The sequence below is a fragment of the Lactuca sativa genome, chromosome 5, assembly GCF_002870075.4.
Source record: "Lactuca sativa cultivar Salinas chromosome 5, Lsat_Salinas_v11, whole genome shotgun sequence".
NCBI lineage: Eukaryota > Viridiplantae > Streptophyta > Magnoliopsida > Asterales > Asteraceae > Lactuca > Lactuca sativa.
Genome location: NC_056627.2, coordinates 103,591,181 through 103,613,889, shown reverse-complemented (window position 1 = coordinate 103,613,889; position 22,709 = coordinate 103,591,181). Strand labels below are relative to the sequence as shown.

The 22,709-nt window shown below is 43.1% G+C and overlaps 1 protein-coding gene across 1 annotated transcript in view; it reads right to left on the bottom strand.

Moving 5' to 3' along the window:
- Window positions 1–22,709, bottom strand: part of LOC111898017 (protein SOSEKI 2) — a 39,857-nt gene that overhangs the window by 4,084 nt on the left and 13,064 nt on the right. The gene's annotated exons all lie outside the window — the stretch shown is intronic.

Below are 22,709 nucleotides of genomic sequence, written 5' to 3'. Positions count from 1 at the left end.
AGTTGCGCTTATAGTGGGGTAGAGGCGATACCGTCAGTGAAATATTTTTGGTCATCCAAAGGTACCGTAGATGTGAATAGGAGGCTAGGAGCGGATATATAATTCGTTCAATGTGTCTCTCTCTTTGTACTCTCAAACTTACGAAGTTGTATTTCAATTCATTCATAAAGATATATATTGAAATCGTTTTGTATGATAGTTTAGTAGTTTGTGAATTTGTTTAATATTATGTGAATTAGTTTATATTTACTTCAAAAACAATTCTAAGTGGGTTGTGAAGGATGAAAAAGATGGGTTTACATATAATATAGGAGGTGTGAAATTTATGTGAGAGAATATTATGTATTTGACAAAAATTATATCTCAAAGTTGTCACCATATTCATTAATTTGAAAAAAATGATGTTTGTAAGGTGTCTTCATAAGGTGAACTACCTTTAAGAAGAAAACCAAGATCCTTCAAACTCACCTCTCGTGCTCTACTGGTTCATAACCGTCCGTGTAATTAAAAAAATTGATTTTATTTCCTTTTATATTATATACTAGACCAATGTCCGTAGCGTAGTGTACAAACATCTATATAGTTAAAATTTTTATAAATATATGTTTTTTAAATATAATAATAGCGTTGTTAAATTTGATATAATAATTCGTATGATAAACTAATATAATATATTGATTATTTTGATTATATGAAAATATATAAATCGATTATAATTGCATAATCTCAATCATTTGAATGATTTCTACCCGCGAGTTACACATGAATAAAATTAAATATAATATATGGTTTAATGTTATTTATAGTTGTTATCGTTAATTATTTTTTTTAAAATTTATTTGTTTAACATTTTAATTTCTATCATTATAATTATTTAAAACATCAAACATTGTTTTTTGATTTTAAAGAAAACAATATAATTATTTATATATAGTTATTTTTAACTGTTGTTATTATAATTTATTTTAAGCTACTTATTTGAAAACTTTTAACGATTATAAAAATATCTTAATGAAATATTTTAGTTAAATTGAGATTACAATTTAGTTTTTGCATTTAGCACTATAATTTATTACTTTTAAACTATTCACAAATATTCTTTGGGTTTTTTAAGTGGAATGAAACTTATATTTAAGTTGACACTGTAATGTTATATTTAAATTAAGAGTTTAAGTATTTTGTCAAAACAGTTCAAAAGTTATAGCTTTAAACTGATAATAGTTTACATACAACAATATATTAAATTTAATAAATTAAGTATAAAATGTTAAAAGTTAGAGACATAACTTTATAAATAGAAGTAAATATATTATTTTAATATTGAAATTTAGTTTATTTATGATTATACTTTAGGTTTGATATTTATTTAACCTTATTAACCAACTTATAATCATTATTAGAAAGACTCTACAATTTATCACTTTTAAGTATTTCCAAAATATTATGTGGGTTGTTTAAGTTTAACTAAAATTTATATTTAACTTGACCTTATAATGTTATATTTAAATTAATAATTTAAGTATTTTATACAAATAGTTCAAAAGTTGTAGATTTAAAATGATAATGCATTACATCCAACAATATATTAAAACTAATAAATTAAATATAATATGTTAAAAGTTAAAAAACATAATTTTATAAAGTAGAAGTACTTATTATAATAAACATAAGAACATAATTGCAGCAATCCTAAAAAACAGAGGCAACGAGTCACAAGATAGACTAGGAAACCTCTATAGCTTCAAACTGATATGTTAACCTTAGTATCTTTAGTTCTAGATAGAGTTTTTTTCATGGTATTTCTAAAAGCTATGGACATAAATGTTTCTTCATGAAACTAACATACAAAAAGAACATTATGCTTCTTCATAACTAATCATCTGAAACGACCCAAAAATTTTATTTTTCAATATAACCAAAAACCATAATCTGAGTGTCATATCATAAAACCATACGTGATGTATCCCAAACATAATGAAAACACTGTGCGGAAAACTGTATCATATTTATGTCATATCAAAATCAAAAACTAAATCAACTCCCAGGATAAAAGCTGAAGCTGTGGTGTGTGCGATGCCATCATCCCGAGCTCTTCCCTCTGCTTGTAGAAGTGCCTGAAACCAAAACTGAAACTGTAAGCACGAAGCTTAGTGAGCTCCCCCAAACTACCAGATACCATACAATACATATATAAAGCACATACTGGGCCTTGCCCACTGCATCAGACCGAAGTCTGGAACTAGCTGCATCGGACCAAAGTCCGGAACTGACTGGGACCTTGTCCCCTGCATCGGACCAGAGTCCGGAACTAACTGCATCGGACCGAAGTCCGGAACTGACTGCATCGGACCGAAGTCCAGAACTAACTGCATCGGACCGAAGTCCGCAACTGACTGCATCAGACCGAAGTCCAGAACTGACTGATCATGGCATAGCATAGAACATAACAATTATTATAATCACATATACTGCATACTGCATCGGAACATGATGAGATTAAAACTTAATCTTGAAGATCGATTAGATCTTAAACACGTAAATAAATATTAAACAGCAAGAACACGAAAATAAAGAACAAGTCAAGAATGAATCAAACGTGTCGAATGACTATAAAATAACCCTCAGAAGAGCTCGATCAAGAACATCAACTGTAGAGGGTTAGATGGTTTACAAGAACGATAAAGAAAATCAAAGCTATCGTAATTCTCTATCTTGTAATCTAGGTTGTTAACCTAATTATGCATGCAAGCATATACTTATATAATAAACCTAACAGGCTCTCGGTTGGACAGGCCCAAACCAGAGTACAAAATAAATGGACTAACAATCAAGCCCAATGACGCAATCTTCAAACGAATCTTTAACCCAACAATCTCCCCCTTTGCGTCAATTGGAGCGAGATCTTCACTTGTTACTTGGGCCAGCAGCGGTGGCAGGTACTTTCTTCTTCACGGTATTAAACAGACGCGAGATAAGAGCCAGTATCGTCTGTCTAAACCTGATGTACCATTGGATCATATCGTTGAAGTATTTAACATCATCTGCTGCATTCTCTTTACACCTTCGGATGATCGACAACACGTGCTCTAGACAAGCAGTGGTGTAAAGATGTTTGTCAGCTAAAGCAAAGAGACATTTCTGTCCTTCTGCTCTAGTGAACATGACCGAATTGCGTCTCGGGTCGATCTTGCCCATTTTCATTTGATTGAGATCACTGGCCGATCCCACAGGAGCTATCTTCGGTTTCTTCTTGAAGACAGTGGCTACCTCCTGATCCATTAGGGCTACCTCCATGATGTAACAGACTAACATCCTTTTGAGATGGTCTATAATCGGACCATATTCAGCTTCATTCGTCAAGAGGATGTTATGCAAAACGATCCAATCATGAGGATTTAGGTTCGGTAGATCTGCCAGGGATATAAGATGTTCAGTTCTTGCAGACCCTCGAATCACCTTGAACCGAACATTGATGAATCTTCCTTCGGTATAAGGCTTCAATACCCGAACATTCACTATCTTCTGGGCGCTCCATGTTTGATACTGAGGACGAGCAGCCTTCAGATAGAATTCGATCAGCTCCCTATCAACCTCAGGGTTCGGATGAGGGACTTCAAAAATATTGGAGAAGGCGTGGAAGATAAACGCCTTTCGAGTCAACGGCATGTCGAACTGTGAATCGACAGAGTTATAGCAGTCAAAGGAGATCACCGGCTCGAGCCATAGGATGCTAGGAGTATCTATGGCCTCCTTAATCATTCGCTCCCGAGTCCAGGCAGGGAAGAGAGTCTTCCTGCTCTCAAGGAGATTGTGGGCTTCTTTCTTCTTGCGTTCGGCATCTTCAGCCTCTCGCGCCACACGATTGATATCATCATCAACATTGCGACTGTTTTTACGTTTCAACATGTCCGTAATGGTTTCTTTATCTTCATCTTCATCTTCTTCCTCAGCTATGTTCTTCCCTTTATCCTTCACACCCGAACCCGAAGTTTGACCAGTCAGAGGTGGTTCGGTTGTGTGAGTAGCTTTGGAGGAAGGAGGTGGTTTCGATCCGGAGTTCTTCCCTTCTCCCCCTTGTTTCGGATTGGACACGAAACTAGGTATGCCTTCGATTTTGCTGAGAAGGTCCATGGCAGGAGAAAGTTTTTCAGCAAGGGTTCGCCTCACCGAATGATTGAGAATCGGATCGTGTGCTTCTAGGATGTTAGATAGGGCAGCGTGTACATCCGAAACACATGTTTTTATGACCTCCTGTTCGGATCGAAGAGCTTCAAGCTGTTGCTGTGAGTTTGAAAGCTGAGTGCTCTTGACCTTGAGGGCGGTGGTTTTGCTTGCCAGAACGTCCATTAATGAGTTTTCAGCTGTGAGATCCTCTTGAAGCTTAGCGAGGCGCTCATCAATGGAGGCACGAAGGGCCGAGTTGTCATCGCTAATGGATTGGCGAAGGTTAGCGAATGACTGTAACTCCGTTGAGACGAACTTTGCCAATTGCTGAACGATTGGTTCCAAAGTTGTCTTGGTGGCATCAGCGCTCTCCTATAAGGACTTCAACAGGGAAGAGGCGTCTGAGAATAGTTTATCGACTTTTGCGGTCGTCGCCTCACAGGCTTTTGTGGAGGCATCTATGGCGGCTGTGGCTGAAGCTACCGAATCATGCTGAGCCCTGGAGAAGGCATCAACAATCTTCTGAAGTGCGGCTTCAGATAGAGAGGACTGAGAGTTGGTGGATGACGCAAGAAGTAAGTCAACCTTCTCGTTTAGCTCCTTTAGATGCTTCTTTGTTACTGGAGCATCGTCCTCATCGTCAATTTGAACCTGAAACGGACTAAAGTAGACCGAATCGAAGGTCATGTTTTCACTACCAAGAAATGGGTTATCTCCATCAGAGGCATGATCTGGAGATGGTGGGGGTGGTGAAGCTGGGGGTGTGGTGGTTTTTGTAGGTTCAGGTTGAGTGTTGGTTGGGGTAGTTTCGGGTGGTGGTTGAGTGTGGGTAGGTTCGGTTGTATGCTGGGATTCGGTTTGAGGTGGTTCGGTTACGGGTGGGGTTTCGGTTACAGGTGGTGTTTCGGTTACAGGTGTGAAAATGGGTGGTGGTATAGGGAAAGATGTTGGAGGAATAGTGGTAGTGGGGGTTATGGTGGGAATGGAAGTATGGATTGTTTGAGTAGGTGAAGGAATGGGTGAATTATGGAGTTCCATGTCTGGGGTAGGAGATCGGGGTGGGGTGTTGCCTCTTGGAGGGGTTTCGTCTCGTTGAGAGCCGTCCGAATCCGAACTCTCGCCTTCTGAGTCACTCGAAGAGGAAGGGATGAGAAGCTTTCGCTTAGGTTGAGTCTTCCTTCTCTTCGGCTGCGGGGATGTTGCAGGTTTGGTTGGTTTCCTCTTCCTGGGAGAAGGACCTTTAGCCGCTTTGGTCACTTGCTTCCCTTTATCCGCCTTTTTACCCCTATGAACAGGTTTGTCAGCATCATGGATGGACCTGAGCATTTCCTGTGTTAGTTCCCTCGGTCCTGACTGTTTGAACTCCTTAATCGTCCTGATGATCCTGCTGTCAGAAGGAACATCGCCGTACATTGTCTCTGGAATAGAGCCAATGAAAGAAAACTTAGATGCATCAGAGACGATGATCTTCGTGGTATGAAAAGTACCAACCGAAGACATCGATGCACCAGCAGCAGTGGGAACGTCGAACTTATCCATTGCCCACTTTGTGATGAGAGTCCAGAACCGGGCATACGACACCTCAGAATGTCGTGAAGAGGAAGAGAGGCTTTGGATGAGTTGTTGCCAGAGAACAAACCCATAGTCAAGATTGACTCCGTTGTAGATGCCATACATAATCGACAAGAACAGTCGACTAGAGCCATCGGATCCTAAGCTCCGTTCAGATAAGCCCTTGAAGAGGACTGTGAACATGCCGTTCCACTGCGGCGGCAAGCAGGATTTCTTGAACTTTGCGATGGAGGTGAGCGCCTCTGTATACCCCATATTGTAAAACATATTGTAAAGATGGCCCACCGGAATCGTCTCCGGATTGATTCTTGAAGGGTCAGTAGCAAACCCTAGCAGTGTACCAAATCGTTGCCTTGAAATCGAGGTCTTGTGATCAGACACCTCGAAGAACACCCTGTCAACTGCTTTATCGTAATGAGCAGTCGCATACACCTGCGATAGGAGCACCATGGGCACAGACTCAACCCGAGATAGTGCAGGAGCGAGTTGCGAGTACTTCAGGCACTCGATGATCGGAAACATGTAAGAATCATACGCCTGAGGTGTTAGGTCAATCACCAAGCACTGTTGAGGATGAATGGGAAGGATGTGTGAGGTGGCATGGATGGATGATGATTCTGCCATTGTTGAAGGTAGGAAGAAGAAGATGAACAGGAAAGCTTTAGGGAAATTTTTGCTCTCTTGGAAATTCGGATGCAGTAAAGAGGTAAATGGGAGTGGAGACTGCCTTTTATAGTTATTGTAAGGAGAGAGAAAAATCTGTTCAAATCTTCTATGGAAATACGAAAAGGTTTCCCGGAATGACAGATGCGTGACAGTTAAGGCATGCGATGATCACGTAGGAGAGAGAGTGTCAGATTCCTAGGAACACGCCGCCCAACAAGAGCCGTTTCAGAACAAACCGTTTCAAATCCTCACACGCCTTTAAGTGCCAGAGAGGAATCGCTTGAAATTCGCACACGCGTCCATTATGTCAGTAAAAGAGTGGGCGTTTCAAATTCACACGCGCCCCTTTTTTACCACCGGTTGAAATTAAATCCTTTTGTTTCCCGCCTGAGTCAGCAACCCTTCGTCTTATCTTTTGAATCGCATCTTTTGAATAAATTGCCCACGTGGATGATTGTTGATCACGTCTTAATAATTAACCACCAATGCAATAAATCAGCCTGAAATTATTAGAACCAGATTTTTGGAAAATCAAGGATTTTCGTGCTAAGAGAGTAAAAACAAAAGAAATAAAGCAACTCTTTGTAGGAATAAATGTGATGTCAATAATGACACGAAACAAATGACCCCGGGCACGAATCTCTTCCTTCAAGGTCAAGAGAGACCTTAAAGTGTTAATGTGGATTCCCGTTGAATTACGATCAAACACTTATTAATAAATGTTGAAAGGCTTCTTTTAATTAGGCTACTTCAGGGTGGCTTTCACTTTGATGCAACAATTCTAATCTTGAAATAAGAAAGAAAGTAATCAAAGTACTTGTGAGACCGGTGTAGTCTGTTGAACAAGTAGGTAGGAATTAATTTGAAATTGGCTTGGAAGATAGAAAATCTCAAAAAAAAAATTAAAAACTGGATCCCAAGGGAAGAAATGTTATGGTGTTTAACAGTTTCATAGGAATCACACAAAATAAAATTTGAGATTTCATGAGGGTACATCCGTCAATTCTTTGGTGAAAACTTGAGCAAATTAATTGTTCACCATCAATTCAGATTTGGTGTTGAATTTTGGGTTTCACTCAGCTCGTAGTAGCAGGAAACTAAGATCATAAACACAGTTGTTGTGTAACCATAAACCTCAGTGGTAATTTCTGAGAGTCTCAAGGGTTACGTTGATGAAACGAATGTAATGGAGAAATGTAATGGAGATGGTGTAAGAAAATAAAGTACCTCAGCTGCAAAAAGAAGGACCAAGCAGAAAACTCTTAACTCATGTGAGAAGAGAGTGAGGTAGCTCACGATTAGAATAAATGTGGTAGCCTTATTGGGAAGACAAGGTTTGTTTATACCAGGTCATGAAGGCTATTATTCAAAATCTTATGAGGTTTGGGACACATACAGCAGCATGCTTCTAGGGACACTTAAGTAATCCAACAATTATATCCCCATAAACGAACGAGCACAAATAAAATTAAAAGAGAAAACTATTTTTGGAGTTTTTGAAATAGATAATAAAAAAAAGAAAAAGAAAAAAAAATTAAAAGATAAAAAGTAAGCAAAGAAAATAAGACTTGGAAAGAGTAAAAAAAACTTTGGAAAACTTTGAAAAACCGAACCCGAACGTTCGGTTGGTTTCGGTTGGGAAAAATTTGAAAAACCGAACCCGAGCGTTCGGTTGGTTTCGGTTCAAGAAAATTTTGAAAAACCGAACCCGAGCGTTCGGTTGGTTTCGGTTCAAGAAAATTTTGAAAAACCGAACCCGAGCGTTCGGTTGGTTTCGGTTCAAGAAAATTTTGAGAAACCGAACCCGAACCTTCGGTAGGTTTCGGTTTTGAAAATTTTTAGAAAACCAAGGAATTTAGACATGGAAGCAGAAAATACTATTAACAATGAGATAAACAACTGTGTACAAGAAATATACAACCAAGAAAACTACCTTTGTGGTGATGAGCGAGTCACATGATTTAACTGAACCTGAACGTTCGGTCAATTTCGCTTCTTACCTGTGAGGTTGAGAGGTAGTGTGAGGTACTGACTCTGATTCCATCATACCTAGCCCTTGCAGTATTCTGTTGAATGATGCTTCGGGAAGAGCTTTGGTAAAGATGTCAGCCAGTTGATCAGTGGTTCTGACAAAGTGTACTTCGACGTTTCCATCTTCCACGTGATCTTTGATGAAGTGATACCTCAGTGCTATGTGTTTGGTTTTAGAGTGTTGCACTGGGTTATGACAGATCCTAATTGCACTTTCAGAGTCACAATATAATGGAATCTTCTTCATATTGAGTCCATAGTCTCGAAGTTGACTCTGGATCCAAATCACTTGAGAGGTGCAGGATGCAGCGGCTATATATTCTGCTTCGGCAGTAGACAACGACACACACGTTTGTTTCTTGGATTGCCAGCTAACCAACTTCCCGTCAAGGAATTGACAGCCACCAGTGGTGCTTTTTCTGTCGAGTCCACATCCTCCAAGGTCAGCATCTGAATAGGCTTGAACGAAGAAGCCTGAGTTGGAAGGATACCATAGTCCTAAGGAGGTGGTTCGCTTGAGATAGCGTAAAATGTTCTTTACTACAAGCATGTGAGGTTCGCGTGGGTTTGCCTGAAATCGAGCACAATAACACACAGAAAACATGATGTCAGGCCTGCTAGCAGTCAGATACATTAGTGAGCCTATCATTTGACGATAGAGCGTGATATCCACATCCGGTTTGTCTAGAGATGGAGTTAGCTTGGTGCCGAATGTCATTGGGACTTTGACTTTGGAGTCTCCCATCATACCAAACTTTGCTAGGAGAGTCTTCGTGTAAGCTTCCTGATTGATAAAGATGCCTTCGGATCCCTGTCTAATATTTAAACCAAGGAAAAAGTTAATAGGACCCATTGAGCTCATTTCAAATTTAGTCTCCATCAGCTTTCTGAATTCAGCTGTTAGGCTGGGATTCGTAGAGCCAACGATGATGTCATCGACATAAATTTGAACTATCATAAGGTGGTTACCTTCCTTTTTGCGAAAGAAAGTTGGGTCAACCGAACCTTGTTTGAATTTAGACATCTTTAAGAATTTAGTTAGCGTTTCATACCAGGCTCTCGGAGCTTGTTTGAGGCCATACACAACTTTATCCAGAATGTAGCAATGATTTGGATATTTTTCGTTCACGAACCCAGGAGGTTGCTCCACATACACGGTTTCTTCGAGTTCTCCATTAAGAAATGCACACTTGACGTCCATTTGGAAAACTTCAAAGTTTTTGTGGGCAGAGTAAGCAAGAAATATTCTAACAGATTCCAGCCTAGCTACGGGAGCGAAAGTCTCTTCATAATCAATCCCTTCCTCCTGACAATATCCCTTTACTACCAGACGAGCTTTGTTCCTTATTACATTCCCTTCCTTGTCCATTTTATTCCTAAAGACCCATTTGAGACCAACAACCGAGGCATCTGGAGGAGTTGGAATGAGGCGCCAGACTTTGTTCCTTTCAAATTCGTTCAGTTCGTCTTGCATCGCTTGAACCCAATCGGAGTGATCGAGAGCAGTATTAACTGTCTTCGGTTCAACTTTTGATACGGATGAGTTAAACATACAAAACTCAACCTTTGAAAATAAGGATGTTTGTTTTGCCTTCAGTTGTGATCGGGTCAGAACCTTTTCGGAGACATCACCAACCACCTGAGAGATAGGATGATCTCTGGTCCATCTGGTAAGAGGAGGATAGTTTGGATCAAAGGTTGGGTCTAGTTCAGCATTGATCATTTCTTCCGGCTCGGATTGGCTTTCGTAGTCAAGTGACATATCACCATGCTCCCCCTCGATTGATGAGCTATGAGAAACTTGAGGTTCAGAGGTTTCTTGTGGTGCTGGACTTTCAGGCGTTGATGCACCTTCGGTTGGAGAAGCACTTTCGGTTGCAGTTGGACTTTCGGTAGCAGTTGTAGAGCTTGGCTCCCCCTCAACATGTGAGCTTGGCTCCCCCTCGACTGAAGCAACGTTGGATGGAGGTTCATCAGAATTCGATCCTCCTTCATTCATTCTCATGGCAGCTTCTTCGACAATTTGCTTCATGTGGTTTACCTTGTTGTCTGCTGCGCCTGCTTCTGAGAGAGTGGCTTTCTCTGGTTTGTCAAAGAGCTCCATAAATTTCTCGTATAGATTAGCGATCGAGACTGTGACTTGGCCAGTTTGAGGAAAGATTTCCCCAGCTGTGTCTTCTTTGGCCTGTAGCTTTTTGACATAGCTATCGTCAAAAGTCACGTAATAGGTCTCTTCGATTTTTCTCGAACGCTTGTTTAGGACTCTGTATGCTTTGGAAGTGAGAGAGTAACCCAGAAAGATTCCCTCGTCGGCTTTGACATCGAACTTGTTGCGGTGTTCTTTAGAGATAAAGATGAAACACCGTGAGCCGAACACATGGAAAAATTTCACATTGGGCTTTCTGTTGTTGAGAATCTCGTATGGTGTGAGCGTGAATCGTTTGTTGAGATAAGACCTGTTCTGTGTAAAACAAGCAGCAGAAATTGCATCAGCCCAAAAGTAAAGAGGTAAGGAAGCGAAACTTAGCATAGTTCGGGCAGCTTCACACAAAGATCGGTTTCGTCTTTCGACAATTCCGTTCTGTTGAGGTGTGTAGGGAGCTGAGAAGTTGTGACTTATTCCCTTTTCTGCTAGAAATTCTTCAAATTCCCTGTTCTTGAATTCCAGACCATTGTCGCTTCTGATGTTGCGAACGACCTTCTTGAGCTGTACTTCAATCTGCTTGATGAACACTTTCAGCTTATGAGTCACTTCAGATTTGAGCTTTAGAAAGAACACCCATGTAAATCGTGAAAATTCATTAACAATAACAAGAATATACTTGCTACCACCGATGCTTTCGATAGATGATGGACCACACAAATCAATATGAAGTAATTCGAGTGGTTCAACAACTTTTGTGTTAATTATAGATGGATGACTTTGACGACTCTGCTTCCCCATTTCGCATGCAGCACGCAAATGATCTCTGTCGAACTTGAGCAATGGAAGGCCTCGAACATGACCTCCAGTGACAAGTTTGTTGATATCTTTAAAGTTGAGATGAGAGAGTCTTCAGTGCCACAACCAGCTTTCGTCAGATTGAGCTTTTGATAACAAGCATATAGCTGGGTTTCCTTTGATAGGTTTAAGGTTTAGAGGAAACATTTCACCCTTATGCTCCGATTTGAGAATTACTTTCTTCGTCTTCTTCTCAATAATTTCAGAACCTTCATCGTCGAATGAGACTTTGAGACCTGTACCTCCAACAAGCTGAGATACACTGATGAGGTTGTGTTGTAGTCCTTCCACATAAGCCACCTTCCTTATAGTAAAATCACCATTAGTTATCATTCCGTATCCCTTTATGGTGACGAAAGAGTTGTTTCCGAACTTGACGTTGCCACCGTTTGAAAGAGACCTGTATTCCCTGAGCTCTTCTTTCCTTCCTGTCATGTGACGCGAGCAGCCACTATCGATGTACCATTCTTCGTCGAACTGCTCGTCACTTATAACCTGCAAAAATTAAGCAGATTTAGGAACCCAAAGTTTCTTGGGTCCACGTGAGCTTTTCATTGGAATAGGAATAGTAAGAGAGATGTCAACAAGATATGTTCGTTTTATAAGTGTTGTTTCATCTTTCTTTTTGATGGTAAAGACTTTTATTTTATTAGGATTAGGTGCGTTCGGTTTAGACTCTGGATTGGATGCATTAACCTTCTGTTTTCCTTTTTGTTCAGCTGACGAATGAGATTTTTGAGAACGAACAGAATGAGCTTTAGAGCAAGATGGAGATGAATTGGAAGAATTAGAAGAATTAGATGAATGAGAAGGAGTGGGCTTAGATTGAGATGACTTCTTGGCTGGAGACTCTAGGTGACCCTTTTGCTTTTGATCATTGGTGGGACTGACCTTGGAGTTTTGATCTCTTTTGACTTCTGAAACGAACCTTTGCTTTCGGTTGGAGCAGTTCTCTGAACCGAACCTATGCTTTCGGTTGGAGTCATTCTCAGAACCGAGCCTTTGCTTTCGGTTGGTATTCTCTTCTGAACCGAACCTTGGCTTTCGGTTGTTGTGGCTTTCGGTTGTTGTGGCTTTCATGCTTTTTGATAGGATTGTTCTCAAACTTCATATTCTTGTCTTGATGTGAGAAATATGCATTTTGGGATTGCCAGAATTGTTTCCTTTCAGAGAGATTCATCCTGTATCTCTGGTTCCTTTCACGTTTCTTATTCCTCATCTGCTTCGGTTGATGATGAATATTGGCTTTCATTTTCGGTTTCTCCTTGGCTGGTTCACTTTGAACTGTAGGAGTTTCACTTTGAACTGAGGAACTAGAGGGAATGTCTTCTTTTGCCGAACTTCCATTCTCTTGAGGAATGTCTTTCGTACCACTAGTACTTGGCTCATCGAAATTATCTGGCTTATTCAAGGGTTCTGGTATGTATCTACCTTTACTCATCCATGAGGTTCTTTCTGATAAGCCTACCGTTTCGTTTGCATTATCTATTGGAGCTGAGCAGAAATACTCATCGCAGCCATCAACATTGTCTTCGTTTACAATAGCTGTGAGTTCAGCGGTCTGATGTTCGGTTACTCCAGTGACCTTGTACACTTGATTTGGAGTGGTCCTGACCTTTTGATATACAACCGCTTTCTCTGCTAAGATCGGGGACTTTTGTTGGGACAATCGAGCGAACTCCACTGAATTTTCAGAAATTAGATTCTTGTGGTTTTCAGGTTCGTTTTTTACAAATTCTGAGCAGTCAACCGTGTCCTCTACAGAAATTTCACTCATGTTGTCGTCCTCATTAAGCTCAGATGCATTTTCAACATCAATTTTGTTTTCTGAGCTCAAGTTGGCGTTTAAAGAGTCAAATTTTTGTATGGTTTCGGTTCTCAGTTTAAGTCTATCATTTTCATCCAAAAGGTTTTTAAGCATGTCCTTGTGGTCCTTGGATTTAATGAAAGATTCTATTTTGTCCAGTCCATACATGTAGGTCGGATTAATGTCATCAGATGATATCACACTCTCACAATTATAAGCTTTAGCATCGATTTCATCCTCCTTAAACTCAAGGAAGGGCAAAATCATGCGATGGATCTTTTGGCCTATTTCACAGTCCAAGTGAAGCTGAGTAATATTAGAATAAAGACGTTTTGCAATTAAACAAAAAACATTCCGCTGTTTTAACAACTTTAAATTGTCTCTTTGTAAATAAATGTTTTCGTCTTTTATTTTAACTAATTCAGACTCCTTCAAATCGATCCACATGCGCCGCTCCTCACTCTTCGAAGACACCCTGCTTAATTGATCAGTTAGGTTAGAATTGGTGACTCGAGTTTGAGTTAAACTACTATCTAGATGAGAAATTCTTGTATTAACATTTTTTAGTTCTTTCTCATATGAGGATTGTGGTACTTTAAATGAAACAAAAACCGATTGTACCTTCTTGATCAGTTCATCGAGCTCGTTGAACTGCACGCTGAGCGGTTTGGCCGTAAAGCACATATCCTGCTGCTCCTTCGGTTCATTGCTTCCACCATCAGTGTTGTATCCCCTCATCTGAGATACATCGGACACCATGAAGCACCTTCCTCCACTGCTCTCCTCCTTTGCCACGCAAGCCTTTCCATGAGAAGGCTTCCTCACTTCATCGTCTTCAGAGTCGGTTGACCAAACTTCCACTCCACCGAACTCGTCATCAGCAACCGAAACCTGCACAATAAGAGCATTCATGGAAGGGTTAGCGGTAGATTTCTTCTTCCTCATCTCATCAAGCTTTTTTTGTAGCAAAGCTTCCTCATCCTTTTCCTCATCTTTTTCAGCCATCTTTTTGAGGACACAATCCTTAGCATAGTGATTTTTCCCTCCACAGTAGTAACAGCTTACTCCAGAATCACCATCTGCTTTCGGTTCCTTCTTGGGCTCTTCAACCTTCGGTTCATTATTAACCTTTTCTGAACTATAACTCCCCTGCCAGTTTCGGTTTTTGTTGCTGGGGAATCTCTTCTTAATGAACCTCTTGGGGTTAGACACCATCATAGCATAATCCTCAGACGTGAGGTCATACTCCTCCAAGTTGAGGTCTTCATCCTCCATCACAGCTTTACTTTTTGACAGGAGGGCCAGCGAACCTAGGCTTGAAACAACATTCTTTTCCTGCAGCACAATCTTCTCCTGAGACTTGAGAATACCCACCAGTTTCACCAAAGAGTATGATTTAAACTGCTCATGGGCTTTAACTGTTGACACCACTGCTCTCCATTCTGACCTTAGACCATTTAAGAACGTAAATTTCTACTCGATAAGCTTCCTTTCGATGTTATGTTTGATCATCCTGCTGAGAAGATGATTGAAGCGATCGAACGTCTGGGTCGCAGTTTCTTCGGCTCCTTGCCTGAATTCACCAAACTCAGATAAGAGCAAGGTTTGGATAGAATGTTCAAGATCCTCGTCTATAGAGTACAGTTCGCGAAGTCTATCCCAAACTTCCTTTGCCGTCGTGCATGAGCTGACCAACCTGAAGGTGTCGAACTGAAGGGCGAATCTTATCAATCTTAACGCCTTGATATTACACTGGAATTTATCCTTTTCATCTTGCGCAATATCTTTGACATCCTTCAGCAGATCATTATACTCCTTTTGAGTTTTAATAATCCTTGACGTTGCAGAATGAGAAAAAGGTCCATTAATGATTGCTTCCCATATAAGGTATCCATTATCCTCAGATCCTATAACGTAGTCTTCGAAGTGATGCGCCCAGACTTCATAATCATGGGTATATAGGATTGGAATCTTCGTGGTTGAACCGATGCTGTTGGAAATATTGATGGGATTTGATTGTGACTTGTCCATTATGATCGAAAAACCTATTCAAAGATCAGACTTGTAATAAATCAGATTAGGGAAAAACAATAAATATCAAGATACGTCAATAATGAGATGACGGCTCAATAAATATCAGTAATTGTGGAAAAACCCTAATTGAAACCTTTTCACAGAAAAGATGTGTATCGATTACACAGCCTCCTGCTTTGATACCAATTGATGAGATTAAAACTTAATCTTGAAGATCGATTAGATCTTAAACAGGTAAATAAATATTAAACAGCAAGAACACGAAAATAAAGAACAAGTCAAGAATGAATCAAACGTGTCGAATGACTATAAAATAACCCTCAGAAGAGCTCGATCAAGAACATCAACTATAGAGGGTTAGAAGGTTTACAAGAACGATAAAGAAAATCAAAGCTATCGTAATTCTCTATCTTGTAATCTAGGTTGTTAACCTAATTATGCATGCAAGCATATACTTATATAATAAACCTAACAGGCTCTCGGTTGGACAGGCCCAAACCGGAGTACAAAATAAATGGACTAACAATCGAGCCCAATGACGCAATCTTCAAAAGAATCTTTAACCCAACAGAACAGAGTCCGGAACACATAACACAAATATGCTTGAATCACAAAGACATCAAGCACTCTAGCTACTGCATCAGACCAAAGTCCAGGACTACTGCTAATTAAACGGGTCGGCATTGTGGCCGTAGACCCGTTCCTACTGAAACGAAACTCACCTCGTGAACTGGCTGCAGAGTGAATGGCTCTGAGGGCTAACTGCTGCTGCTCCGGTATCTCCCCGGCTACAAGTCCATAAACACACTCAATCAAATACTAAACACTGCACTGGGTAAAATGACTCTTTTACCCTTGGTCAAAGTCAACTCTCGGTCAAGGTCAACTCTCAGTCAAAGTCAACTCTCAGTTGACCTGACTCGCCGAGTTGGGCCGCCAACTCGCCGAGTCCCTATTCTCACTCCTCGACCCTACTCGCTGCTACTCGTCGAGTATGGCATCGACTCGACGAGTACCCTCTCGATCCAAGAACTCAGACAATCTTCATCCGACTCGCCGAGTCATATGAACAACTCGACGAGTTGTTCTTGAGCTTAAGAAGATTGCCTTGGACTCGCCGAGTTGTATGAACAACTCACCGAGTCCCTCCATTACTGAGTCTACCCTCAAACTCGCTGAGTCCACTCCACTACTCACTGGTCCCACTCGACACCGCTCAAAAGGAAGAAATCGGGGACTCGCGACTTGACTCGCCGAGTCGTTCTTCCGACTCGCCGAGTCACAGCCATGCAACTATTCTACACTCGATTCTGCTCGAATCCATTACATACAAATGATAGATCTGAGTCCAATAAGCTGATTTACCACGTAAAGTTTCCAACTTTACGTGTACAAACACATGAAAAAGGGAATAAAGGCTAAAAAGGCACTTAAAAGGGTAGATCTAGGGTTATGATGCAAAATAGCTCCATAAAGGCAATAGATCTGGGCTCTACAACTCCCAAATGAACAGATCTAAGGATATCTCGACATAATAGGGCTTCCATATCAACATAAGGCTTGAGAATAGCGTCAACTAGATCTAGAGGGGTTTTTAAAGCATAAAAGGGAAGGAAATCCGAAGAATACCTCAGAGAACTCTGGTTTTCCCTTGAATCTTTTCTCTACAACTCTTCTCCTTGCTCCTTTCTTCTTCTCCTTCTTCAAGCCTTCACAAATGCACACAAGATCACTTAAAATCACTCAAGAACGAATTAGGGTTTTCTCACAGCTCTCTAAGGGTGAAGGAGGCGAGAATGGAGGCTATAAGGTGGCTTAAGTAGTGGGCAACCCGGGGATTTAGGGTTTCTCCCAGACAGACAGACTCGCCGAGTCCAGAATATGGACTCTCCGAGTCGCCAGCTAACACGTGCTCGAAATCCCGTCCCTACTCGGCGAGTCAGGCTATGAACTCGCCGAGTCCCTCTTGCAAACTTCAAAATAAATGTTATGGAATCATCATACCGGAGACGGGTCGTTACAATTCTCCCCCACTTATCTCAGACTTCGTCCTCGAAGTCTGCTACGGTTGAATCTGCAAATATCTATGGGTAGTGCTCTCTCATCTCCTCCTCAGCTTCCCACGTCCACTCAGACCCCTTCCGGTGCTGCCACTGCACCTTCACTAACTGAATTTCCTTGTTCCTCAAGGTCTTGGTCTTCCGGTCCAGAATCGCGACCGGCCTCTCAATATAATTCAGGCTGCTATCAACCTGAATATCCTCTAGGGGAACGACTGCTGACTCATCCACCAAACACTTCCTCAACTGAGACACATGGAAAGTGTTGTGGATCTGACTAAGCTCCTCAGGAAGATCTATCCGATAAGCAACACGACCCACCCGGGCCAAAACCCTGAAAGGACCAATAAATCTGGGGCCCAACTTGCCCCTCTTCCGGAATCTGATGACACCCTTCCAAGGTGAGACCTTCAGAAGGACCATATCTCCCACCTGGAACTCCAAGTCCGAACGCCTCCTGTCCGCGTAGCTCTTCTGCCGACTCTGCGCAGTCTGTAGTCTACTACGGACCTGCTGGATCAACTCGGTCGTCTTGAGCACCACTTTTGTGCTCCCGATGACTCGTTGACCGACCTCGCCCCAACAAATCGGGGTCCTACACTTCCTCCCATAAAGCATCTCAAAGGGAGGTCAATCAATGCTCGCATGATAACTGTTGTTATACGAAAATTCCGCTAACGGAAGATACGTATCCCAACTGCCACCGAAATCTAGAACACATGCCCTAAGCATGTCCTCGAGAGTCTGAATCGTCCTCTCGCTCTGCCCGTCCGTCTGAGGGTGGAAAGCAGTGCTGAAATGGAGACGAGTACCCATCTCGTCGTGGAACCGCTTCCAGAATCTGGATGTAAAACAGACATCTCGGTCTGACACCACCGATACTGGCACTCCATGACGTGCCACGATCTCCCGCACATAGATATCGGCTAACTTCTCCGCCGATATACTCTCCTGGATCGGGATAAAATGGGCACTCTTCGTCAACCGATCCACTACTACCCATATCGAGTCCACTCCTCGTGCGGTCCTGGGAAGCTTGGTGACAAAATCCATGGTGATGTCCTCCCATTTCCACACGGGAATATCTAACGGCTGCATCTTGCCGTGAGGTCTTTGGTGCTCCGCCTTGACCTTCCGGCAGGTCAGGCATCTCTCAACGTACCAGGCGACGTCCCGCTTCATGCAGGGCCACCAATAATCAGGTCAAAGATCTCGATACATCTTCGTCTCCCCTGGGTGGATAGAAAACCGAGACTTATGAGCCTCATCCATCAACACTTGCCATACTCCACCCCAGTACGGTACCCACACCCTCCCGTGAAACATCAGCAATCCTTGACTGTCATAATCAAACGAGGCTACTCGGCCCACTATCCTCTCACACTTCTGCCTCTCCTCCTTGAGGCCCTCCACCTGAGCCTCCTTGATCCGCTCCAACAATGGAGTGATCACTGTCATCCTCAAACACAGATCTCTGATAAGGGCCACCGACACTTTGCGGCTTAGGGCGTCAGCTACCACGTTGGCCTTCCCTGGATGGTAAAGGGTCTCACAATCATAATCCTTTAGCACATCCAACCACCTCCTCTGCCTCATGTTCAGACTCGGCTGATCCATAAGGTACCTCAAACTCTTGTGATCCGTGTAAATGGTACAACGGACCCCATAGAGGTAGTGCCTCCAAATCTTGAGGGCAAACACAACCGCCCCCAGCTCTAAATCATGGGTAGGATAATTAGCCTCGTGAGGCTTCAACTGCCTCGAGGCATAAGCTATCACATGGCCTCGCTGCATCAATACTGCTCCCATACCTGTGATCGAGGCATCACAGTAGACTACGAAGTCCTCTACTCCCTCTGGCAAGGTAAGGATCGGAGCCTCGCACAATCTTTGTCTGAGGGTCTCGAACGCTGTCTGCTGCTCAGGCCCCCAACGAAATACCACCGACTTCTTGGTCAGTCGGGTGAGCGGCACTGCTATCTTGGAGAAATCCTGAATAAATCTCCGATAATACCCTGCCAACCCTAGGAAGCTCCAAATCTCAGATGGAGACTTCGGGACCTCCCACTGCATCACGGCCTCTATCTTGGCTGGATCTACCAAAATACCCTTCTGGTTGACGAGGTGACCAAGGAACTGCACCTCGCGCAACCAGAACTCACATTTGGAGAACTTTGCGAAAAGTCTCTCCCTCCTCAAAGCCTCCAGCACCTCCCGCAGGTGCTCCTCGTGCTGCTCCTGTGTCTTGGAATACACCAAGATATCATCTATGAATACTATCACTGACCAATCCAGCATCGGCCTGCACACGCGATTCATGAGATCCATGAACGCGGCTGGAGCATTGGTGAGCCCAAATGGCATCACCACAAACTCATAATGACCATACCTGGTCCTGAAAGTAGTCTTCTATACATCCTCATCTCTAACCCGCATCTGATGATAACCGGAGCGTAGATTGATCTTGGAGAACCAAGACGCTCCCTGAAGCTGATCAAACAAATCATCTATCCTTGGAAGTGGGTAACGGTTCTTCACCGTTACTTTATTCAACTCCCGATAATCTATACACATACGATGCGACCCATCCTTCTTCCTCACAAACAGGATCGGCGCTCCCCAAGGCGAACTGCTCGGCCAAATGAAACCCTTGTCTAACAGCTCCTGCAGTTATGTAGACAACTCCTGCATCTCAGGGGGAGCTAGTCGATACGGTGCCTTGGCTATCGGAGCCGCACCAGGAATTAGGTCGATCCTGAACTCAACCTGCCTCTCAGGAGGTATCCCCGGCAAATCCTCGGGAAACACATCCGGGTAGTCTTGCACAATAGGAACATCATCAACTGTCGTCTTGCCCTTCTCCCGGGCATCCAAGACGTAAGCTACAAAACCGGCGCAACCCTGCTGAACATAGCATCTCGCCCTTGCGACGGAACAAAAGGTCGGTCCCCACTGTGGCCTCTCGCCCTGAATCACTAACTCTCCCCCACTGGGAGTGCGAACCCTCACTAGCTGAAGCTCACAATGAATCACCGCCCCATTGGGGCTTAGGCAATCCATTCCCACAATAACCTTATTCCCTCGCAGGGGAATAGGTACCAGGTCCACTGAAAACTGCTCATCGAACAACTGAAGAGAACACCCTCTATGCACTCTGCCGACCCTCACGGTCCTATCATCTGCTATCTCAACCTCTAATGGACAATCCAGCTCCCCTGGAGCTCTACTAAATCTCTTGCTAAGCGCAAACGATACGAATGATCGGGTAGCCCCCGAATCGAATAATACCATAGCAGAAATGCCGTTCACAGAGAACGACCCTAAATAAAACATACAATCATAAGCAATAATCAATCAATAATAATAACAAAGAGATGAAGGGAAGATACATACCCGTCACCACATCAGGAGTCGCTCGCGCCTCCTCTGCTGTCATCTGAAACGCCCTGCTCTTCGCCACTGGCATCTCGGCTCGGCCCTGCCGGCCATCTGTAATCCTCAAGGTAGCAGGGGCAGGTGAAGCCACCTTCCCTGCTGCAGCTAAACTCGGACACTGGGACTTTTTATGTCCCCTATGATTACACTGAAAGCAAATAAGATCTGATGCTGCAACGGCAGTAGCAGGGGCCGTACAATCCCTACTCAAATGCCCAATCCGACCGCACTTGTAGCAGCTGGAACTCCCTGCCTTGCACGCCCCCTCGTGGAATCTCCCACACTTGCCACATCGACCGTGGCTCTGCTGACTCCTAGATCTGTGATCTGAAACCTTGGGCTTTTTTCCCGAACCGCCTGAACCCGAAACCGCCTCTGGTTTCCTCTTCTTCTCCATCTCGAGATCAATCTCCCTCTCCAGAGCCCTAGCAATCATGTCATCCAGCGTTTTACAGCTGAACCGGCTCACAAACTGGCGGATATCGCTCCACAACATCTCATGATAACGGGGCTTCTTCATCTCCTCATCAGCTACGTACTGAGGAACTAGAAGAGCCCTCTCCCTGAACTTGGCGGTGATCTCCGCCACTGTCTCTGTAGTCTGGGTGAGGTCCTGAAACTCCCTAGCTAACTGCTGCACCTCAATAACCGGTGCAAACTCCGCCCTGAACCTGGTAGAGAAATCAGCCCAAGTCATGGCGTCCAATGCTGCGTCATCTCCAATGGAATGTCCGACCTCCTCCCACCAATCCCATGCCCTGTCCTTCAGAAGACAGGATGCCAATCTGACTTTGTCCCCCTCGGGACACCTGCTAGTGCGGAAAGTGTTGGCCACATCCGCCAACCATCTAGTACTCTTAATGGGGTCCCGCGCCCCATGATAGTCCGGAGCTCCACATGCCCTGAACTCCCTGAATGTAAGGGTGCGCGACCCCATCATGGCCGCCACCTCGGCACGGAAGGTGCCCAATCTGTCATCCATCAGCTCTAGAATTCCCTCCTTGATCGAACCGAAGATCACAGGAGTCTGCTCTATAATGATGTGCGTAATCTCCGATGAAAGAAACTCTCGGGTCTGCTCATCCATGCGCTCGTCCCCCGAGCCTGAACCTGATCCCTCCCCGGCACCTCCACTGTCGGCTGCTGGTCTCGAATGCAAAACCACCATTCTGAAACACATCACAATTACATCAGAAAACTGAAATATCTCAAGGGATCATTGATACTACAACTAGCTTCCTAGTCTTGTCTCGGCCTTTCTTGATTCAAGTACGGATCCTCTGCTTTCAGTAGTACGGGCCCATACTACCTTCCACATCTATCCGTACTTTCTTCAAGAACTGCCTTGACTCCACCAAGTCACTTCTACTACTACTGATCTCTGCTACTCTCATCCTAGGCTTGCCCTAGGGGAACCTCAAACTCAACACAACTAGTCCTCAGCTGCTGAAGGCCTCCTTATAATGCTAATTAGCCACCACCTGAACACCATCACATGTGACGAGGCTCAGATAATCCTTCAAGTAAAAGACTCGTCCCTATAACGGTTGGACTCAAACAAGATCTGTGCAATAGGGCCAATTCCGGCACTCTGGGATTATTCAACCCTGATCACATGTGGTGTGACGTGTTCACCTAATGGCTAACTCCCATCACTCAGAACCCCACAAAGCACGAAGCAAGCAGCATTCGGATAAAGGAAACATACTCAGGCAAAACTATTCTCATAACGAGAAACTGTACTAACATACAATGCTAAGCTCATACTATCAGGCATAACCTAAACAGGCTATCCTACTGCTGTCTACTCAATACTAGCATGCAATACTCATAAAGCTGTAACACATAAAGCAGGCACATAATGCATCCTCCTAGATCCTTAGTCCTATACTAGCATGCTGTTCTACTGAAACTGAAACTGAACAAATAACTTGTATGG